The sequence below is a fragment of the Jaculus jaculus genome, chromosome 19, assembly GCF_020740685.1.
Source record: "Jaculus jaculus isolate mJacJac1 chromosome 19, mJacJac1.mat.Y.cur, whole genome shotgun sequence".
In the NCBI taxonomy this organism is placed as follows: Eukaryota; Metazoa; Chordata; class Mammalia; order Rodentia; family Dipodidae; genus Jaculus; species Jaculus jaculus.
Genome location: NC_059120.1, coordinates 5,446,558 through 5,454,714, shown reverse-complemented (window position 1 = coordinate 5,454,714; position 8,157 = coordinate 5,446,558).

Genomic DNA, 8,157 nt, shown 5'->3' with positions numbered 1-8,157 from the left:
GGCAGACCTACCTTCCTGGGATTCAAGGAATCCAGCACATATTTTGGAGCTGAATAGCCACAGGGGGGAAAAAATGGGTTTTCTACAATTGCATTTTTCTCCCGTAAATACGAGAGACTTCCCCAGCATTTGATCATTTTCTTATCTCAGTGCTTTCCGTCTGGGCATCTTTGCATATGTTAATATAAGCTATCCCCCGCCCTGTCTTTGGTGGTGGGAGATCTCCCTTAACACTACCCGAGTGGAGGGCGAGGCAGCAGCTCCGACGAACGTGAAGTCCTGGCGCAGCTGGAGGACTGGCTGGACCGCCTGTCTGAAAAGCTAGCTCGTTCCAGAGAACCAGAAGGGCTTGAGTTTTTCATCAAATGCAAAAATCAGTATTGGGGTGGGGAGGTCCGCATAATGCATTTTCCATCAAACACCGTTCTCCGTTCTTTTGGGAATGGAAATAGTGGTGCAGAGTGCTGGCTTCCCGCAGATCAGGGCTGCACTGAAAGTGAAATTAAACCAGAGGAAGGTTTGGAGATTTAAGTACAAGTTCCTCTCTCTCTCTCTCTCTCTTCCCCCCCCCTCTCTTTTGTGCTAAGGTTTGTAAATGTGAATATACAGTACACTTCGGTTGCTGGTAGAATTATTTGCTCGGGTCACTTGGAGATCCAAGAGCGCCAGAGCTGTTTGGGAAAGTTGGGCGGGGGCGCCGCTGCGGACGCGGTCTTTCCACCCACCCTTGCCTAATCAGGCGGCTCTCAATCAGATTTTCAAAATACTAATCTTGATCCAAGTGCTCCTATCTCTGCATAAGTGGAGGAAATGACTCGTTTTTAGAGGCTCTGGGCTTAGGGAAGGAGGGTGGTCGTCAGACGTTACAAGACCTTAAAGACTGTTCTAGCAACCTCCTCATGGTCGCCAGGCGCCTGGCCAGACCACAGCCTTTTTTCCCTACTACGTGAAACCAGCCTGCTTCGGAGGCCTTAGGGTGGTGAGTTTTGTTTCTGCAACCTAGTCACTGTCTTCCTTGGGCTGGGGGCTTGGGGTGGAGGTGGGCGGAAGGAAATAGGCAGGTGTTAGCTTTGAAGGTCGTAGCAGAGCGCCCCAGGGTCCTGCGTCCAGTGACCTCGTGACTCTGAGTTCGAGCAAGCTAAAGGGGTTCCAGTTGAAGGGCTCCTTGCAGCTCGCTCTTGGTTGGGGGAAAGAAAAAGTTCGCCTTCGGCTTTGTAAATAACCTTTCCCCATTTTAGATGTTTAGATTAAAATTCATAAGACCTTTCCCTTAAAAACAAATATCTTTTACAAGGAAGACCTCTTTATAAAGCATTGAATTCAATCGAGACCACTTTGAACGAAGGACAGTCCAAAAACTATAACTTTGCTTGCTTGCAGGTGAGAAAGATACCGTCTGGGTCTCGTTGGGACTTTCCAATTGAACTGCACTTTCTAGAGGCCCACCTCTCCTCAAATGAAACGCGGATGCTGAAGGCACGCCGAGGGGGCCTACCAGCGCCCCGAGGGACCCTTGACTCGGGGATGAGATGAAGTTAGGAGGGAGAACCAGAGAGAATCGCCAAGATGTTTTGTCGGGGTTCAGAGACTCCTGCTCAAGTTAGTACTCTGGGAATGTGACTCCCTAAAACCAGAAGGCGCCCCCACCAGGTGTCTGGATCCCAAAGCACCAGGCCTTGGTTAGAGGTCGGGGCTGGAGATAGAGGGGCCCCAACCCTCCAGCTCTCATCACCGCGAAGAGCTGCCTAACTCGGAGGTGAACAGCTGCGAAATTTGCAATCGTGTCATAAGCCTTCCACCTTGGTAATTCCTATCAAAGGGCGTAACACTGATATTTTCGCCCTAGCTGGCACCGCAGGCGCCGTTTACACACACCCTTCATCAGAGAGATGAAATTAAGGCTGCATTGACGGAGGTCTCAGGAACTCGATATTTAAAAGCAATAGATGCCGAATTAGTAAATTATTACTTTAAGTAGAGAAGAAACCCACCAACTTCACCATTGAACCGTTCGCTCCTGAGCACGAGAAACCACACTAGCGAGGGAATTTAGCCTGGAGCTTGGGGGCGTCAGGCCGGGCTTCCTAACTCTCCCTTCCTAGGTCTTAGGAGCTGCTTTGGCCGGCTGGGGAGGGCTCCTTTGGGTCAGGGCTGTGACAGCCTGGGCAAGGCACCGCTGGAGTCCTGGAAACGTCAGGGCCAGCACAGCCCCAGAGGCCGGCACAGCACGGGTGCGCCCTGGACACCGCGGCAGGGTGCGACTGCCCCCAGGACTGCCCTGGATGTGGGACAGGGGAGATCTTCGCCTTCAGAGCAGAGCGGCCTCTGGCCACGCTGGGGAGCGATTACTTGGAGCCCCTGAAGGGGAAACTCAGCTACTTAAGTCGGCTTTGGAATGCCTTTTGTTCCTGGTCTGCGGAGGTACAGGAGACCAGTGACCTCACTCAGACCCCGCGTCCCGGCTCAAGGTCGCAGAGCTCACTTTGTGTGTGACACGCTGGGACCAGCCTCTTTCAGTCCGAGCTCCCCACAGTTTCCGGGATAAAGAGAAATGCGGGTCTATCTTGGCGATGGAGATCTGGGACCAAGGCGGGGCCTTACTGGACTTTCCGGCGTGCTAGGCCCGCGACACCCCGGGACGCACTGGCTTTGGGCTCTGCCGGGGCGCATTCGGGTTTCTATAAAGTATAAAGTAAATTAAACCAGTTGGGGCCAGTTTTCTCCCTGGATCTAGGAGATCCAAGTTGGGAATGTCAGGCTCCCCGTGCCTGCCGACCCTGCCTGGGAGCGTCTCCCTGGCCCACAGAGAGGAGCTCAGAGAGATTCCAGCCTGATGCAAGAAACCCTGGGAGAAATAAAACCAGGAGTCTCGTAGATCTCAAGTTCGGGAAGGACAGCCTGTCCCAGACTCTGCTGAGCTAAATGGAACTGCACACCATTTAGGAATCCTGGCATTTCCACCTCGCCTTAAGTAAGCCTGCGTTTTGCAGCTGCGGATGTTCCTAGCTTTTTGTCCTTGACAGTAGGAACCTTGCCCGACTTGATCCTAACGCTCCCACAGAATTCAGTCCCAGGTCTAAAGGACAAGGAGTGGGAAGGAAAGAAGTATCAGCAGTAACCTCGGCCCCCTCTGGAATTTTCTGCCAGGTCCTAGGCACCCTGGGGAGATCTGACTTTGAACCCAGCCCCCTGAACCAGCCTTGGTGCTCCCCCCGCCACGCCACCCCCACCTCACCCGCAGCAGTTCTATGGGGGATCCCTACAATCGAAATCAAACCCAGGCCAGGGTAGCAGGAAAGCGGGCTGTGTTTGTGGGGCGGGAAGTGGAGAAGAGGACTGGGGGTTCCCAGGCTTTGATACTGTTTGTGCCGCCCAAGGCTTTGGTGTCTATGGACATACTCTTAAGTCTTCCAGTCGTGTCCTTCTCACAGGGAGCTTGTAAAGTGATGGTTTCATCTAGCTATTGTGTGTGTGTGTGTGTGTTTTCCACGTAGTGTTTTGCAGGCGTGGAATTCACTATGTAGTCTCAGGCTAACCTTGAACTCCCAGCAATCCTTCTACCTCTGCCTCCCAGTGCTGGGATTAAAGGCTTGAGCTGCCACACCCCCCTGGCTCAGGCCATACTTTTTATAGTCACTGTGTGGATTTCTGATGCAGGAGACTGGAATTTTGTCACTGTGGCAGCGTCTTCCTCCTGACCTCTCTTTTCCTCCCTCCCTCCCTTCCTTCCTTCCCTTCCCTTCCCTTCCTCCTTTACTTCCTTCCTTCCTCCTCTCCTCTTTCCCTTCCCTTCCCTACTCTTCCCCCTCCCTCTCTCCCTGCTTGCCTGTGCTGTTTGTCTGGGTGCAGGGTTTGAAGAATTTGCCTTAGTAACACCTCAGTTTTGTCATCTATGAGATGATGATATCTTCACTTAGAAGTCGCCATGTAAATAGAATGGATTCAAAAGAAGTGCAGGGAGTGTCTGAGCAGACCCAACTCGCATCTCTCACTGCTGGGAGATGTCTGTGCGCAGGGACAGACCACCAAAGTTCCTGGGTGTTGTTTGGTGATTGTAGCCGCCCACTTCTGAAGACTCCACTCCACTCACTGCCTGAAGCTGCCACACTTCTTCCTGAATGTCAGCGGCTCCAGGAGAAGCGGCAGCAGCCTGGAATTGCTTCAGCCAAGGCTTCACCACCCCTCTTCCTCTTCCTCTTTTAATGTGTCTGTCTCTCTCTTTCTTTCTTTCTTTCTTTCTTTCTTTCTTTCTTTCTTTCTTTCTTTCCTTCTTTCTTTCTTTCTTCTTCTTTTTTAATGCAGATACTTGGCACCTGGACTTTTGTCAATTTGTGCAAACTTTCTAAGAATTGTTAAAGTCTCAGAAATTATAGCAGATGCTTGGTGTTAGCCCCATAATGCTGTGTGGTACATTTCTGTCTTAACCACAAGGCACTTCACCAGGTCGCGTCAGAATTTGAATCTCAACACATAGCAGGAAGACTCATCTACCATGGGGCTCTTTTGGGGGAGTTCAGAAACCAACACTTTCAGTGTATTCATGACATGGGCCTGCTAAGGAGACTGGGACTGTAGCTTCGGTGGGCCTGGCCTCCTCCCCTCCCACCTTTTTTGGCTGTCTGCTCATACACTCCCAGAACAGTACCCTCATCCCCTCTACTGTCTCCCAGCCAAGGTGTGATATCCCAGGGGGTTTGCAGTGTCAAAGTAGCCACAAAAGGGGAGAGGGGAGTCTAACCCTTCTACCTAAGGTAAAATTTGCCTCTTTTCCTTACAGATGATTGGATCTGATGTCTACTTTCATCAAGTGGATTTAATCCCAGATTGAACAAGCAATGGCTGGATCTCCAAGCTGTCTTCCGGAACTTTCCTTTAAGCCTTAACCAGAACTCTCTAACTCTGTCACTAGAACCCGAAGACTTGGCTCAGGCTTTGCAAAAGCCATTGACTCCCTCCCTCTGCCACCTCTGGGGAGAATGCTTTGAAATAGTTTTCCTTTTAGACCACAAACAGGCGACTAAAGGTGGCCCCAGCAGGTGCTCTTGTCACTCTGGGCTGTGGAGAGCCTGGCCAGGATCTGTGCCACCCAGTGACTGCTGGGAGCGTAGTTTAGAGCCAGACACACAATGAGCAATAATCTTTCTGATGGACAGACTTCTCTCCTTTCTCTGCCTGTTTCCTTCTGACAAGTCTTCCTGTGCGGCAGAACCTTCTGGCTCAGGACCCGCAGATGCTAACCCTTGAAGAACCTAGGCAAAGAAAGGGGTGGGGATTCTGAAAAATAATTGAAGCAGTGTGGACTCCACTCTCCCCCTAACTTGAGGGGTCGTTTCCGGCCTTAGTGTTTGCAATGGAACAGGAAACATGCTCTGGGTGCCCAAGAGGTCATAGGAGTTTGAGCCCCTTTATTAAAGATGACGAGTGGATCTTTGCAAGAACCTGTCGGATAGAGTGTATGCGTTCCTCATTGGACCCACTCTGAACACAAAGTCATGCTGTGCACATCCTCAGGGGTTGGCGCAGGTTTTGGTCTAGGGTCAGGAGGGGATGGTGAGGATGGAAGGTGGGGCATTTAGAGCCAGGTGCCTCCGACCCAGGTGTGCTCCCAGCCGCAGCCTGTCTTCACTTACCCTGGCCTCCTCCTTTTGTTCAGGACTCTCAGGAAGCTTGATGCCTGGGATCCAAAGTCCTGGAAAAGTGCTGGAAGAGGTCTTGGGGGCACCCCTACAGTGTCATTTGCCAGTTGGGGTGGGGACCACTGTAAGGCTTTATCCTGACCTCTTGGGTTTCTTGATTTGCAAATAAGATTTGCAAACTCAGCAGAGCTGCTGCAGGCTTGAAAATGTGGCAAAAATAGTTTCTGTGGAATGGTTAATTCCACCCATTCTAAAATACAAGTTCTCTTTTTCAGGACAAACTCAACACCTCCAGCTTTTTTTTGTTTGTTTGTTTGTTTCCTAAAGGGTAGCTGCCCATTGCACCCCCTTTGGAGAACAACACCTTGACCTACCTTAGGCTTTATACTTTCCGCTCATGATTGCTTTGGGGTGTTGGAGTCAAAGTAATAGGCAGTCATTTCTTCTGAATTTAAAAATACATAAACATATGCCAGTAATACAATAACCTTTCAAATTTTACTCCCCCCCCCTCCGTAAGTTCCACTTTGCACTAGTGATTTTAGGGATATAGCGGAGGAGAGGAAAGCTTTTTCAATGGGCTGGACAATTGACACAGCAGTTAAGAAATCTCTTCAAGGAAACCTGACTTAATTTACAGAAATCTGTCTTTTAAAGGCCAGGACGGCAAAAGCAGGCAGTAAACTAAGCCACAATCCCCGCTTCTTAAACCGGCCCTTCCATAGACATCCGGAGACTACGTTGTTCCTAACCATTCGTGCTTTGAGGGATGAATTAGCAGGTCAGTTGCACCCTCCACTGTTCAGCATGGCCGAGCTTCCACACGCTCTGTCACGTGCCAGGGTCGCCTCTGAGGTTGACACTGTCCCGCCCAGTGCACGCGCGGGAAGCCCGGAGCCCAGAGTCCCCTCTAATGCTCACGGTGAATGAGCGACAGGGGGCAGTTTCCTGGACAGAAACCCAAGGCAAGGTCATGACCAGTGTGCCCCATGTAAAGACCTTTGTGTGTTTTCCTTGGTATGCGAGTCAGGCTGACTTTTGGTCCCTTCCTCTCTTCTGGAATAACAGAACTGGCATTCTCTAAAGAGGCATTGCAGGTGGAGAGGTGCAAGGTTGGATGGACTTGGGAGGTAGGCCGCTCACTAGTGCGGAGGGCCCTGGCCGGACCCCCAGCTGGCCTGGGTGGGGAGAGATCGCGTGCTGGGCGCACAATTTCCCATAGCCTGCGGGTCGTAAATATTGTTGCATTTCCTTGGTAACCCTCACGCCCAGGCTCACAGGCGGTCTCCTGTGGGGTTCCAGACCCTTCCTCCCCCAGGGCGGCCAGCGCCTGCTTTGTCAGGCTGTCGGGTGAGGTCCCGCCTAGCAGGGGCGTCTGTCCTCCACCCTTGACCTTCATGCCTGCTTGGCGGCTGTGCGCAGTGCGGGGCAGGAACCTAGGACAGGAAGAAAGGCTCTGGCGTCTAAAAGCCTGCGGAGACCCTGCCGAAGCCTCCTCGTCGCGCCTGCCAAGTCCAGAGGGTGGGAGAGGGGCTTCTGAGGTCAGGGCGCCGCGCTGCTGCCTGCGTGGGGAAGCTGCGCATCAGGGACACTGCGTGCTCGGGCTTCACTGACCGCCCCCCCCTCCGCGAGTTAAGACTTTTCCTTTTGGACAACAGAGCCCCTCCAGAGGACGATCCGGGACCCAGCCCCGCTTCCCCCAGCCTATCTGCTCCCAGCGGCATCGCAACCGCGGAGCGCACACCTAGCCCCACACCGAAAGCTGTGAATGGAGAGCCTCAAGGCCTTGGGGCAAAGCCCCATGTGCCAGTGACGTCGCCTCGTTGGGCGAAGTCCACATGCCAGAGTGGGGCATGTTGTCTAGAGGCCAACAGACTGTTTGGGAGTCGGAGCAGCATCCCATCCTGGGCTCCAGTGGATCCTGGAAGGGAGTCTAAACACCTCCAAAGGTGGCTCTGGAGGAAGGGTCTACATGTAGGAGTGTGGGCCTCTCAGTGCCAAATGGCCAAATGACAGCCTTAGGGAGGACCACTCCCGGGATTCCAGCTTCTCTTACGTCGTCTTAGGCCCCCCTGTCGACCACAGCTGCTTGGTCCTTGGTACTCTTAATACAGTTATATTATTCCTGGCAGATGCTTGGAGATTAGTCACATGTGAGTTCTACAAGCATGTGTGTGTGTGTGTGTGTGTGTCGGGGGGGGGGTGAACTGAAGAGAATATTTTTTTCTTGTGAAATAATTGATAGAACCCCTTCGTTCCTCCATTACCCTTAGGTTAAATCAAGGACTTGTTTCCCCTTATATGATTACTATTTTTTAAAACATAGATTTAAAAACTATGTTCTTCATTTTGGACACCTCAATAGAGGTTTAGTACTGATGTATAAGTGCAAGCCGAAGGGAAAATATTTATGTGCCAACTTTAGTTGGGAAACTATCAGTAGCATTTCTTATTTGACAAGGACATCCATCCATTCTGTCATTTCTTCCCCAGTTGGCAAGGGCATCGTTTTTAATGTCGA